Source organism: Lissotriton helveticus, chromosome 5_1 (assembly GCF_964261635.1).
Source record: "Lissotriton helveticus chromosome 5_1, aLisHel1.1, whole genome shotgun sequence".
NCBI classification, from domain to species: domain Eukaryota; kingdom Metazoa; phylum Chordata; class Amphibia; order Caudata; family Salamandridae; genus Lissotriton; species Lissotriton helveticus.
In genome coordinates, this window is record NC_136065.1 from 2,033,820,744 (window position 1) to 2,033,836,048 (window position 15,305).

General features: G+C 50.5%; 1 pseudogene; it reads right to left on the minus strand.

Annotated features, from left to right (window-relative positions):
* Positions 1 to 1,430: 1,430 nt before the first annotated feature.
* LOC144752857 (uncharacterized) lies at positions 1,431 to 13,189 on the minus strand (annotated as a pseudogene).
* Positions 13,190 to 15,305: the final 2,116 nt, after the last annotated feature.

Consider the following 15,305-nt stretch of genomic DNA (forward strand, 5'->3'; position numbering starts at 1 on the left):
CTTGCCTATTTTGGCTGTTGTGAATCGGCCAGTGTTGGCTCTTCTTGTGCTTGTCACTACCCTGGAGTACAGCCACTGCAATCATACAGCAGAGGAGGACGAAAATGTGCGGCAGGGTTGAAATTATGCAGCATAATGGGGCACATTATGTGATAGTATTACTTCATTATTATGTAAGACTTCAGGTGTGCAGAGACCGGAGTCACCATATTTTTTTTAACATTTGATCTGATTGACCTACATACAAAATTAATCTGCAGATTATGCAGCAGATGATGGATTGTGTGGCAAATGCGAAAAAGCCATAATAATGCAAAAATCGAGGTGGCCGCAGAGTCGCTAAATTCCAGTGACCTGGAGTATAGCCTCTTTACCATCCTTCTGACTGGATGACTTGCATACTGTCACTGCTTGCTTTTGTCTCTTAGGTTAAGCATTCCATGGGAGTTCATGTGTTTTGGGTTTATGGATTTTATCAATAATCCCTTAATCTAGCTAAAAATACCCTTGTTAGTCCAAACATTGTTCATAGTGTTGCTTTTACCAGTAGTATAATTAGGTTTGCTTTGATGTTCTTTATAACCAACAATGTTTCTTTTCTTTTATTCCACAATATGCTAGTCTCCCAATGTTTCCTGGTACTTAATGTTTTTCCTACCTGTAGAGAAATGAAGAATCGCTGAGAGTAGGCATTTTTATAATTCTACAAATATCTATGGGGCTAATTACGATGGCAGTCGGTGAGTGTCCGATCATCGTTTCGGGATCGGACCGCCTGACAAGTAGGCAGTGGTCCCGACCTCTGCATTATGTAGGTGGTCAGAAACATGCCATTTTGCTTTGCTGCTTATGTTGCGGCCCAGAAAATAGCCGCAGCACAAGCCTTAATGCAAAAAGGCATGTTTTGAAACATCCCTGTACTGTGCGCCATGTGGTGCTCCCTCAGGGCCCCTCAGCGGGGGGGTCCTCAAACTTACTTCTGTCTGACTTTTTATGGCGGTCGGACCGCCATGAAAAGGCAGAGGGAAAGGGACACCGTAATCCGGATGGCAGTCTGCGCAGGCATCGCTGGTATTCAGGGATTACCTGTCCAACTGCCACCCCGATGGGATCGCCAGTCCTGTCGTAGCCGGCGGTCATTCCCCCTGCCCACAGTGCTGTGACCGTCAGTATCATTATCTGGCAGCTGGGCTGCGGCCCTGGATGTCGGGCAGACTTCCACCAATGGCCTGCCTGTGGCGGTCCATATGACATCATGATCTGACCCTACGTTTTTCTTCTTTCTTACCAGTTGGGTCTTTTATCATCTACTTTTTGTTATCTGGTATTTGTATGTTGCATAATATTATAAAGTTAGAATTTTATGTAATTCGTTCAACTCATAATAACTGCAAGTGTTTGCTACTTGTGTGTCCACAGATGCGTTAGTATTATTGCTGATGTACTGAAGTTCTTGCCATATTCGCTGCATCTCTAGGATTTTTTCCAAGTGTGTTTAAAAAGGTGTGTTTTTGCATATGGCTGTGTAGAATTGATATCCGACTATAGCTCTTCAAACATTCACTGCACTTGAATGGTTTTCCCCCTGTGTGAGTTTGCCGATGAGCCCTTAATTCAGACGAGCTAGAAAAACTACTCCCACATTTAGTGCAATGGTAAGGTTTTTCCCCAGTGTGTGTTCGCTGATGTCTTTGGAGAGCTGATATTTGACAAAAGCTTTTCCCACATTCACTGCAATGGTAAGGTTTTTCACCAGTGTGAGTTCGTTGATGGCAAACGAGGTTTGATAATTGACTAAAGCTCTTCACACATTCATTGCACTTGAATGGTTTTTCCCCTGTGTGAGTTCGCTGATGAATCATTAATGCTGAATAGCCACAAAAACTACTTCCCCATTCATTGCAATGGTAAGGTTTTTCCCCAGTGTGTATCCGCTGATGTCTTTTGAGAGATGATGACAGACAAAAACTCTTCACACATTCACTGCAATGGTAAGGTTTTTCCACCAGTGTGTGTTCGCAGATGGCATTGTAGGTCTGATGACTGACTAAAGCACTTTACACACTCATTACTATGGTAGGGTGTACCGCCTGTGTGTGTTTGCTGATGTTTGTGTAGGTAATATGATTGACTAAACCTCCTCCCACATTCACTGCACTTGAATGGCTTTTCCTCTGTGTGTGTTCGCTCATGTTGGAGTAGGTATGATAACCGACTAAAGCTCTTCACACACTCACTGCACTTGAATGGCTTTTCCCCTGTGTGTTTTTGCTGATGAACACGGAGATGTGATAACTGGCTAAAGCTCTTCACACATTGAGTGCAATGGAATGGTTTTTCCCCGGTGTGTGTTCGCTGATGATTTTTGAGGTTTGATGACTGACGATAGCTCTTTGTACATTCACTGCAGTGATATGGCTTTTCCCTAGTGTGTGTCCGCTGATGTTTGTGTAGAGTTGATAACAGACGAAATCTCTTCACACATTCACTGCAATTATAAGGCTTTTCACTAGTGTCTATTCGCTGATGGTATTGTAGTTGTGATAACCGACTAAAGCTCTTTCCACACTCAATACAATTGTATGGTTTTTCCCCATTGTGTGTTCGCCGATGTATTTGGAGGTGTGATAAACAACTAAAGCTCTTCACACAAGCATTGCAATGGTATGTTTTTTCTCCTGTGTGTATTCGATAATGTCTTTGGAGTTGTGATACACGACTAAAGCTCTTCACACATTCATTGCAATGGTAGGGTTTTTCTCCTGTATATGTTCGATGATGTATTTTGAGGTGTGATAAACATCTTAAGCTCTTTGCACATTCATTGCAATGGTATGGTCTTTCACCTATGTGTGTTCGCTGATGTTTTTGGAGATCTGATGACTGACAAAAGCTCTTCACACATTCATTGCAATGGTAAGGTTTTTCCCCCGTGTGTATTCGTTGATGTCTTTTTAGCACTGAAAAGCGACTAAAGCTCTTCTCACATTCACTGCACTTGAATGCTTTTTCCCCTGTCTGTGCTCGCTGATGATTACTAAATGCGGAAGAGTAACCAAAACTGCTCACAGATTCGTTGCAAGGGTGTGATTGTTCCCCTTTGTGGGCTTGTTGATGACATTGTAGGTTAAATGAACAACTAAAGCTTTTAGCACATTCAGTAGTATTGAATTATTTTTCTCCTGTGTGCATTTGGTGAGGGTGCTTTAGGTCTGATGGCAAACTAAAGCTCTCACTGCATGTGTCCGATACTTCTCTCTTGGTTAGGGTGTCTGAGTTGGGAATATGTTTGTCTACAACCAATGATTGTGCCTCCTGAAGGGCAAGCATGGCTGATAAAGCACTTATATTTTTCCCACATAACCTGTATGTGTGCGGTATTTTGCAGTTTTGCTTTCAGATTTAACAATTAAGTACAATGTTCACCAAATACATGTCACACTCATAATGTGTGTAAGGATAGTGTCTTTAGACTGGATAATCATTTTTCACAGTTACAGGTAAAGATTCATCTTCCTTCTGGTTGGTGCACATTGGGATATAAGTTTGCTTTATAGATAGCAGAACTCCTCTTTGCTTTACTCTTCAGTTGTATGGCTCCACTGTGTTGCTCTTTTCTCTGGTTCCTGTGATTTTGCCTGAAAGAGTTTACTATACATCTAGAGCACTGGATAGTGCTTATCCGGTTAGAAAGCAGAGCCCTGCTGTAAACACATTATACCGATCCCATGATATAAGCCGGCATTGGACACTTGTTACACATGAGGCGGTTTGTTGATTTTGTTGCCTTAATTTTCCAAAGGTTATTTCTTTTTCTTTTGGAGTGGAAGTGCACAGTTCAGACTCTTACATTCTCGGAATTGCTCTTGACTGCTTCTTCCAGGGTCTGTCAATTTATATTCAGGTCTGTCTGTCCCCGACGACGCTAATGTTTTCCCAAATACTAGAGTTCAGATTTTCATTGTTTTTGGAGATTTAAAGTAGTATCTTCAATATCCATAATCACTTCATGCATCCAAGGCAAATTTTCTGTTGGATGTAAAGAGATGTCAAATTATTAAATGCAAATGTAATAGAACGTGAATACTCAATGTTTTACTGGTTGTAAAAGAAATTTTTTCTTTACCATATTGGGTACAAGGGTGTAAGAAATGGGGGTTACCCAAATCTCAAAGGGGGTAGCATGGAACCAAGCGGGCAGGCCAAACTTCGAGGACATGTGAAGCACTCACGCAGTACCCACACACGACGCACCAGGCACACCACAAAAGAAGCAGGACACCAGTTTGAGTTCGAAAAAGCTAAGTAGTTTAGTAGTGTTTCCAACCTTCAAGGCAAAATAAAATGCACAACAGTAGTGTCACAACAGGGCGCCAATTGGCGCCAGAGCCAATTGTATAATGGGGGGATTATTTACATGGGAAGTAAGGGCTGAGTCTATAAGTCCATGCTGAAAGGAAAAAGGATGGGATCAAAATGACATTAGATCTGGGGCCAATCTGGTGGGGCCAACTCAGACTCTCATCCTTAGGGGAGGGCTGTAATTGCAAAATACCACATTAGCATAGATATACTTCATGCACAATAACGCCAACCCAACCCCTGTAAAAAAAAACATCAGGGCATCATAGAAAATCATAAATAGAAGCACCTGTAATAAATCAGCACAGCTGGCCCATTAACCTGGGACATAACCAAGGGCCTGGAATAACACGTCAGGCCAACCTATTGACCAATATTAGGCAGAACATACCTCACCCAGCAGTAATATCAGGTAGGGGCCCTCCTCATAGACCAGGAACACCTGTAAGGAAACAGTTAGGCTCCCTCTACCATCAAACTAGGGGTATCAAACATCAGGGTGTATTGGCATCAACTCTTCCCGGGGCACCTTAGGGGAACAATAACCCATGGGGCCCAGAACTAAGCATAGGGCAACCACTCCTGGGACCTAAACATGCAGTTTGGCAAACACACAGGGTAACTTGCGTTAACAAAGCTCGCAGTCCCTAGGGATTAATCCTACTTATAGATACAACCCCGGCCTCCACTTCTCACTGTGGGGAGGTTGCCCAGTCTAGGGGTCTCCTGTGTACCTTCAGGGCCAACATGGCCAGTCCCGGTGTCCAAAGGAAGAGGGGGGGCGAGCACCGACCCTGTGCCCCGTTGCCTTTCCCACCACCCCTACACAGTCCAGCTGTGGCCCCACTCACCAGCTGCTCCTGGACTCTTTCGCCTAGGGACCTCAGCAGGCGCAGGGCTTCACTGAGGAAGGGCAGGCACCGACAATGTGCCTCGATGCCCCCTCCTCTCTCACGACTATATCCGGGCCCCCCTTTCCTCACGGGGGCCTGGGACTTAAAGGTAGCCTCCGCGAGGCTTCAGGCCCCAAACAGGGGCTCTCTTCAGCTTCGTGGAGGAGGGACAGGCACCGGCAATGTGCCTCGAGGCCCTCCCTCCTTTCAAGCCTCGGGCCACAACACTCGGGGCACTCCTTTCTTGTGTAAGTACCTGGGCCCCTCTTGCTCACGGGGGCCCGGGGGTTCCAACACGCCTCTGGGCGGCCCAATCGGGGCTCCCTCCTCCTCACGGGAGCCCCGCAGTCTCTCTGCTCCTCCGGCCGCCTCAGGTCGGGAGGCGGGGCTGGCACCGACAGTGTGCCCCGGCACCGCTTACCTCACTTGCCCCTCGCGTGGGACCACAGACCGGCGGGGTGGCCTCCCGCTCCGGTCGCTCCTCTCGGGGCTCCCTCCTTGGCACGGGGGCCCCGCAACGGTGCTTCACCTGGGTCCCCCCTTTCCTCACGGGGACCCAGGGCTTCCGGACGCTCCTCTTTCCGGGCTGCCGGCCGGCAGCCAATCCCTGCGCGGCCTTCAGTGGCACGGCCGCGCAGGCCAATCCGTTCGCGGCGGTGGCGGGGGCGGGCCGATGACGCAGTCAGGCCCCCGTCACGTGATGAGGTAGACGGCGGCCTCAGGGCCTAGCACGGCCCTTCCCTCACTTCGGCGGCCCTCTCCTGGCACCGGGGGCCGCCGCGACGATGCCGAGCACGGCGGGGGTCTCCTTGGCGGCACCGGGCCGCGGCGCTGATGACGGCAACAATTAGGGGTAGGCTCCCTTTATTTAATTATTTTCTTCACGGGGCCGGCGCAACTGCGCGGGACAGCAATAAGGGGTAGGCTCCCTTCTGGTCAGTTACTCCTCACGCGGGATGCGCGCCACAACGAGGGTTAGGCTTCCTCAGCGCTATTCAGTAATTTGCTCCTTGCGCCCACACAGCAGTTCTGGGGCAGAACAGCGCTTCCTAATTATAGCGCTTCCTAGGGGGAGCACAGAAGGCCCTCAGAACACAGCGCTTTTCTTCCCACAACGCTGGGTAGGCAGTCCAGGGCTTCTAGGGACACGCAGCTCCTCCCAGTCCAGCGCTTAAGGGCAATGTAGCAGCAGCACTTCCAAAAGGGCCACAGCTTCCTGGGGGCACCAACCTCCCCAAACAGCGTCTGACAGGCGCACCTCACGGAGGGGGGGGCTAACAGCTCCACAGCCAGCCCCAGGGGCACACTCCTCACCTCCTGGGGGGTTCAAGCCCTCAGCATTCCTCCTCTTCTGGGCACCTTTTTCCCTCAGTGCTGGCGTAGTTCAAGGTCCCACAGCATCAGGGACCTAGGGGGGGGGCTCCCCTATTGTCAAGGGCCCTGGGGGACAGTGGAGGGGGGATAGAATGGATGCAGGGCCCAGCTCACAGGCCCATGTGGCGGTGACTCCTTGCAGCAGGTCCCCTCACCTCCCTGTCCCAGCTCTGACTGACTCTCTGGTGGCACATCCCCCTTATTTATACCCTCCTCCCTGGCAGTGCCAGAACCTTCTAGAATGTTGGCAAACTAGCCTAAACTGGCTCAAGGGGAGGGGGTGAGCACCCTGGGTGCCAGGCTTTCCCTCCAAATGCTCGGGGTAGCTGGGTAATAATAGCTAGACTGCTGACCTATGGCAGTACAGTGGCAAAACCCATGGCCATGGCATCCATTTTAAACACAGTACATTTTAGTCAGGTGCGTTTTTAAAATGGGGAAATTTACAAGTGCTCACACCATTACATGACATTACATTTTTAACAAGGTGTCTCACACCACTCATGGCCTATACAGGTTTAATCCCATGGGGGAGACATTTCAAATAAGGGGGTCAAAAGCGAAAATTTTTGGGGGAAAAGGCCAAGTCCAACACAGCTCCCCCCAGCCAAAAGCCAGGGTAGACAGATCAATACCTTGATGGGCTTCCCTGCTTGGGGCGGAAAAAGGTGGACGCAGGCCGGCTACTACAGGAGCACCTGCAGTCTCTTTTCCACTCTGGAACCCAATGGTTCTCTCTCGCAACCCTCCCTTCACCAACAAAACCACCCCACTGGTGTTCCCTAGTGGGATGTGGCCAGGACTGGCCTCTAGGCCATCCAGAAATCTCTGGCCCTTGTTCCTTCCTAGAGTGGGAGGCTCTAGCCTCAGGCTTGTAATGCTCTTGGACCACTCTTTTCCTTCCAAATTGCCACTGGTCCACCCACCTGGGGTCTACACCCCCAGGCTGACCAGCTCTCAGTGGCGAGGCTTTCCTCCCCCTACTTCTCCTCCTAGGGTTCCTCCATCTCCTTCTCCTGGGGACACCCTCACACAACCACTCTCTCCCCAACCTGGAGTCGAAACCCTCAGGTTGCACCGGTGACAGGGGCGAGTCCTCCCTCTCCCTGCACCCCCTCCCAGAGTTCCGCACCCTCCTAACTGGAGTAGTACCCCTGAGAGTCAACTTTGGGGGGACTCTGAACACAGATGTCCCACCCGCCAGGTCCGGAAATCCCTCAACCTGGCCACCCAACCCGGGATCTGCGCCCTTTGGCTGAGCCGGTGACAGAGGAGAGACCTTGCTCCCTCTGCACCCCCTCCCAGAGTTCCGCACCCTCCCACTGGGAGAAGTACCCCTGGGAGTCAACTTGGTAGGGACCTGGGTTACAGGTACCCCACCCTCCAGGACAGGCAACCCCTGAACCTGGAAGCCCAGTCCAGGATCTAAACCCCGTGACTGGTCAGACCCCCGAACCACTGGAGCTCTGGTTACTGATGCTCCGGGTTCTCCTGACACTAGGGGATCCCCTTCACGAGAAGGCACATCGGGACAGCCTAGACTCCCAACCTGGGGTTCCCTAAAAGAACTCTCCAGGCCCTGTGACTGCAGTTGGGGCATCTCGGGACACCTCCCCGTCTCACTCCCTCCTGTAGATGGGATGTGAGGCCCTACAACCCGCCCACTATCCTGGGACCTAACTGGGCTTCTCACCTCTCCCGCCAAGCTGGGTCGGAAGATCCCTGCACCTCTCCTTTCTGGATCACTCCCCAATGTCTTCCCAGACGCTCTGGCACTTACCCAGAGGTCTGCCTCCCGTGCAAGTTCCCTGGGGTCTGAGAACCTACACTGCAACAGATGGTGACGCAGACTTGGGACACAACTCCTCAGCATGTGCTCCCGAATAACGGCATGGCACAGCCCTTCCCAATCCTCTACTGCTCTCCTCACCACCCAATCCTCCAATGCAGTCCAACACTCCTCCTCAAACTCTCCCCAGGACTGGTGGGACAGCTTTCCCCTGCCCCTAAACACTAACCCGTCCCCCTCTTCCTGGGAATCAGGCACCGTCTCCTGGGCTTCGGGAGTGGGACACCTTGCACTGGACCTACACTCGCTGCCACCACTGGATCCCACCCTCACTGGTGAATCCAGACTACACAACCCACTCTCAGGGGACAACCTACCCACCTGAGCTGATCTCTCTCTGGCGAAAGCCCTCTCCGCCTCCGCCGTCCTCTCCTGGGCTAGGACCATTTCTGTCTCTAGCCTCTGCTCCTGAATCCTCAGCTGCGCTAACTCTGTGGCCTGCTCAAACCTGAGCTTCGCCAGCGCCAGCTGATGCTCCCTTTCTTCCCTCCTATCTACCCACTCTTCTGGGGACAGGGAAAGGGATGGGGCAGTGCCCCCGGGACTGGACCCAGTGCGAGACTCCCTATCTACGGTGTCCTCATCAGCTACTGGCGTCTCTGCCCTGTTAAACTCTTCCTCCTCTTCATCGGGGTAACTACTTCCCAGGGTTCTGGATGGGGAGCCCTCTCTCTGGCCTCTAACCCACTGACCCTTCAAAAACTCGGGAGGGTAGTCAGACAAGTCCCCACCAATCTCTAAGGGCTCTCCCCTCTTGAGGGCCTCATAGAGAAACAACTTTCTCCTAATGTTTCCTACTGGGGGTATCCCTCTCTCCTTGAGAAAATCTATGACTTCCTGCTCGGTGTACTCCATCAGTTCCACTTCGTCCAAAACCAACCCCATCGTGGCGAGGTACACCCGGGACACACCCTCCCAGTGGAACAAGGGGACACAATTCCACAACAACACTTTTCAGGAGGAAGTAATAATATGAAAATCAATATTCAGCCAACAATAATCCCCACAACAAGGCTCTGAATTCTCTCAAAGCTCTACTTGTGGTGTAACCTGCGGCCGCTGTGGTACTGCGCAAACACAAGTCCTATCCCACCGCTCGCCACCAATGTAAGAAATGGGGGTTACCCAAATCTCAAAGGGGGTAGCATGGAACCAAGCGGGCAGGCCAAACTTCGAGGACATGTGAAGCACTCAAGCAGTACCCACACACGACGCACCAGGCACACCACAAAAGAAGCAGGACACCAGTTTGAGTTGGAAAAAGCTAAGTAGTTTAGTAGTGTTTCCAACCTGCAAGGCAAAATAAAATGCACAACAGTAGTGTCACAACAGGGCGCCAATTGGCGCCAGAGCCAATTGTATAATGGGGGGATTATTTACATGGGAAGTAAGGGCTGAGTCTATAAGTCCATGCTGAAAGGAAAAAGGATGGGATCAAAATGACATTAGATCTGGGGCCAATCTGGTGGGGCCAACTCAGACTCTCATCCTTAGGGGAGGGCTGTAATTGCAAAATACCACATTAGCATAGATATACTTCATGCACAATAACGCCAACCCAACCCCTGTAAAAAAAAACATCAGGGCATCATAGAAAATCATAAATAGAAGCACCTGTAATAAATCAGCACAGCTGGCCCATTAACCTGGGACATAACCAAGGGCCTGGAATAACACGTCAGGCCAACCTATTGACCAATATTAGGCAGAACATACCTCACCCAGCAGTAATATCAGGTAGGGGCCCTCCTCATAGACCAGGAACACCTGTAAGGAAACAGTTAGGCTCCCTCTACCATCAAACTAGGGGTATCAAACATCAGGGTGTATTGGCATCAACTCTTCCCGGGGCACCTTAGGGGAACAATAACCCATGGGGCCCAGAACTAAGCATAGGGCAACCACTCCTGGGACCTAAACATGCAGTTTGGCAAACACACAGGGTAACTTGCGTTAACAAAGCTCGCAGTCCCTAGGGATTAATCCTACTTATAGAAACAACCCCGGCCTCCACTTCTCACTGTGGGGAGGTTGCCCAGTCTAGGGGTCTCCTGTGTACCTTCAGGGCCAACATGGCCAGTCCCGGTGTCCAAAGGAAGAGGGGGGGCGAGCACCGACCCTGTGCCCCGTTGCCTTTCCCACCACCCCTACACAGTCCAGCTGTGGCCCCACTCACCAGCTGCTCCTGGACTCTTTCGCCTAGGGACCTCAGCAGGCGCAGGGCTTCACTGAGGAAGGGCAGGCACCGACAATGTGCCTCGATGCCCCCTCCTCTCTCACGACTATAGCCGGGCCCCCCTTTCCTCACGGGGGCCTGGGACTTAAAGGTAGCCTCCGCGAGGCTTCAGGCCCCAAACAGGGGCTCTCTTCAGCTTCGAGGAGGAGGGACAGGCACCGGCAATGTGCCTCGAGGCCCTCCCTCCTTTCAAGCCTCGGGCCACAACACTCGGGGCACTCCTTTCTTGCGGAAGTACCTGGGCCCCTCTTGCTCACGGGGGCCCGGGGGTTCCAACACGCCTCTGGGCAGCCCAATCGGGGCTCCCTCCTCCTCACGGGAGCCCCGCAGTCTCTCTGCTCCTCCGGCCGCCTCAGGTCGGGAGGCGGGGCTGGCACCGACAGTGTGCCCCGGCCCCGCTTACCTCACTGGCCCCTCGCGTGGGACCACAGACCGGCGGGGTGGCCTCCCGCTCCGGTCGCTCCTCTCGGGGCTCCCTCCTTGGCACGGGGGCCCCGCAACGGTGCTTCACCTGGGTCCCCCCTTTCCTCACGGGGACCCAGGGCTTCCGGACGCTCCTCTTTCCGGGCTGCCGGCCAGCAGCCAATCCCTGCGCGGCCTTCAGGGCCACGGCCGCGCAGGCTAATCCGTTTGCGGCGGTGGCGGGGGCGGGCCGATGATGCGGTCAGGCCCCCGTCACGTGATGAGGTAGACGGCGGCCTCAGGGCCTAGCGCGGCCCTTCCCTCACTTCAGCGGCCCTCTCCTGGCACCGGGGGCCGCCGCGACGATGCCGAGCACGGCGGGGGTCTCCTTGGCGGCGCCGGGCCGCGGCGCTGACGACGGCAACAATTAGGGGTAGGCTCCCTTTATTTAATTATTTTCTTCACGGGGCCGGCGCAACTGCGCGGGACAGCAATAAGGGGTAGGCTCCCTTCTGGTCAGTTACTCCTCAAGCGGGACGCGCGCCACAACGAGGGTTAGGCTTCCTCAGCGCTATTCAGTCATTTGCTCCTTGCGCCCACACAGCAGTTCTGGGGCAGAACAGCGCTTCCTAATTATAGCGCTTCCTAGGGGAGCACAGCAGGCCCTCAGAACACAGCGCTTTTCTTCCCACAACGCTGGGTAGGCAGTCCAGGGCTTCTAGGGACACGCAGCTCCTCCCAGTCCAGCGCTTAAGGGCAATGTAGCAGCAGCACTTCCAAAAGGGCCACAGCTTCCTGGGGGTACCAACCTCCCCAAACAGCGTCTGACAGGCGCACCTCACGGAGGGGGGGGCTAACAGCTCCACAGCCAGCCCCAGGGGCACACTCCTCACCTCCTGGGGGGTTCAAGCCCTCAGCATTCCTCCTCCCTCTTCTGGGCACCTCTTTCCCTCAGTGCTGGCGTAGTTCAAGGTCCCACAGCATCAGGGACCTAGGGGGGGCTCCCCTATTGTCAAGGGCCCTGGGGGACAGTGGAGGGGGGATAGAATGGATGCAGGGCCCAGCTCACAGGCCCATGTGGCGGTGACTCCTTGCAGCAGGTCCCCTCACCTCCCTGTCCCAGCTCTGACTGACTCTCTGGTGGCACATCCCCCTTATTTATACCCTCCTCCCTGGCAGTGCCAGAACCTTCTAGAATGTTGGCAAACTAGCCTAAACTGGCTCAAGGGGAGGGGGTGAGCACCCTGGGTGCCAGGCTTTCCCTCCAAATGCTAGGGGTAGCTGGGTAATAATAGCTAGACTGCTGACCTATGGCAGTACAGTGGCAAAACCCATGGCCATGGCATCCATTTTAAACACAGTACATTTTAGTCAGGTGCGTTTTTAAAATGGGGAAATTTACAAGTGCTCACACCATTACATGACATTACATTTTTAACAAGGTGTCTCACACCACTCATGGCCTATACAGGTTTAATCCCATGGGGGAGACATTTCAAATAAGGGGGTCAAAAGCGAAAATTTTTGGGGGAAAAGGCCAAGTCCAACTTTCTGTTGGATGTAAAGAGATGTCAAATTATTAAATGCAAATGTAATAGAACGTGAATACTCAATGTTTTACTGGTTGTAAAAGAAATGTTTTCTTTACCATATTGGGTACAAGGGATAGTGAAATATCCCTGTACACAGATATTTAATTAACAGTTCTGTTGACCAAGTCACATGTTATTTACCTCTGAAAAGGAGGTGATTTACCAGCTTTCACACTGTAACTTAGTAGAGCAAGGGTACTCACAGGGTACCCGCATGCAAGAGGTAAAGATTTAGGATGTACATGGACAAGATTTCATTGAAACCAGAACAGATTGTGGAAAAAGGAATTTGCTGCTGATACTTATGTTTTAGGAAGAATAGAACAAAGATAGCTCTTTAGGAAGTGCATAACAAAACAAAATCTTCAGGAAGTATATTACAAAGGTAACTCAGGATGCATTGTTACCAAAGCAGTGGAGTGGCTTACTGTATGCACACAGCAGAAATCAGGTAATGAATGAACTGACAGTCAGTGTCCATGGTTGGCAGTGTGGGTATCGCAAGCTTGATTACAGAAGCTTTCCTGATAGGTACAAACAAAGGAAGTGCAAAGGCTGGTCCTTATGAGGTGCAAACAGAGGAGATGCAAATGTAGGTGCTTATGAGGTACAGAGGAGGTGCATAGATCGGTGATTATGAGATACAAACAGGGAAGGTGCACAGGTAGGTGTTTATGAAGTATAAACAGATTAGGTGCACGGGTAGATGCTTACGAGATACAGATGGAGGAGTTGCAGAAGTAGGTGCATGTTCCTCTCTGGGTCTGCTTCCATCCGTACCGGGTGGGGTATTGGTGTACACTGTAACCTATTCCTGATGCCTCACATGGGCGCTTGCTGAGTGGGTGTTACCACTTTGATCCTTTTCTTAAAGGGAGCAAAACCTCAGAAAACACAACACCTGGAGGCTACTTGCCTTGATGGGAAGATCCAGGTGAGGGTCTAGGTGTCAGGCAGCATAAGACAAAGAAATCCTTGGGAAATACTGTTTCTCCGGGTGTCCCCACAATAGATCCAAAGGTTAATTTGCTGTCAGTTCACCCTCCCTAACTTAGATTCCTTTCCCAGTGCCCCATGAGCTACACATGCCTATAGGCACTCTTCTGGTAATACTGGTTCTCTCTCTTTCTACAAATTATCGTTGCCTGCTATAGAGTTGCCTGCTATAGAGTTTGTCGGACAGGTAAGTCCTTCACAAATGTGACAGGTATCCCATCTGCTCTCCTTAGTAGAACTGCCACAGGATATAATGAGCTGGTTTATCTGTCATGTTCTGTGACCTTGTAACCAGTCTGCCAAACTCTAAACCAGGCTATTGGTGCACATTCTTCCCAGTGTTTGTTCATTGTTGGAAAGACTCAATTTTATAAAAGAGACCGTATTATCTCACTATGGCTGTGAGTTGTAGTCATAATACCACCCCTGCCATGTTTCTTTTTTTCTTCTTTTCCCAGCTCCTGTCACCTATGCTCAAGAATTGTCCAGAGTCTAGTTTACTATTGGTTCACTATGATGTTTCCAGTGATGGATGCTCTTCACTATGCTGAATCGGCAGAGAAGAGGACTGGCTGCAAGCGTGGAAGGCTTAGCTGTAATCAAGAGACTCATAAGAGAAGTCTTCCGTTTTCATGCATCCCATTGGGCTCTGGGAACTGCACTCTTTATGTGACTGCACTTAATGTGGCTGCCATATAAATAAAGCAAGGGAAAGTAATGCACAATACCCTGCTCTCTGCATTTAATAACGTTGAGACCTTCCATAACTTTACACTTAGGAAACTCTAAACTCTGAGCATACATTTAACATATCTGTCAGAGGGCAGAAACGAAAGGTAGTGATAAACTTAGTTTAGCGTGCTTTTAGACCTCTAATTTCAACACTTTCAGGAAGGGAGCGGGTCAGATATGAATTTTTGTGGGTACCATATATTCAGAGCACTGCACCAAAGGGCCTATTGAGGGTAGATGTCTGTCAAATGAGGGGACCTGAGATGAAGACCCACTTCCTAGAGTTCTGTTCTTGCTCAATAATCCGAGCCTTCATTTTAATGCATCAGATTTTATCACTGCATTTATTAAAAGTGATAGTTCTCAAACATGAACTTAGAAAACATTTATGCTGTCCCTACCATGACAACAATACCATCAGTTGTCATGTACACCAACTATGTGACCTGGGTTATTATTATACATGGAACAAATGTTAGTTCATGAACTCAAGCAAAAGAGATTTTGTACAGTACGCATCCTGAGCCCATGTATTTCACGGTGCTCTCATATGTGGTGATTATGAAGTAAAAAGAGCCAAAGTGAAATAAAACAATTGCCTAGAATCACACAATTTGGTAAATCAGGGATGCCTGGATGGATCCCAGGTTTTCTAATTTCAGAATGTGCAATTCAGCAAGTAGAGGGGTATTTTCTTTGCTCTCTCATTTTATAATACAATTTAGTGTTTGTCTTTAATTCTTGGGGCATGAGGTTTATGCGTGGGTGGCAGAGAGAAGGCTCGGCTTAATTTAACCCAAGGAACCAAGCGAATCCCAAGCTGAGCTAAAGCCAGGCATCTGGTTTGAGCCTTCAGTGGAGATTTGACT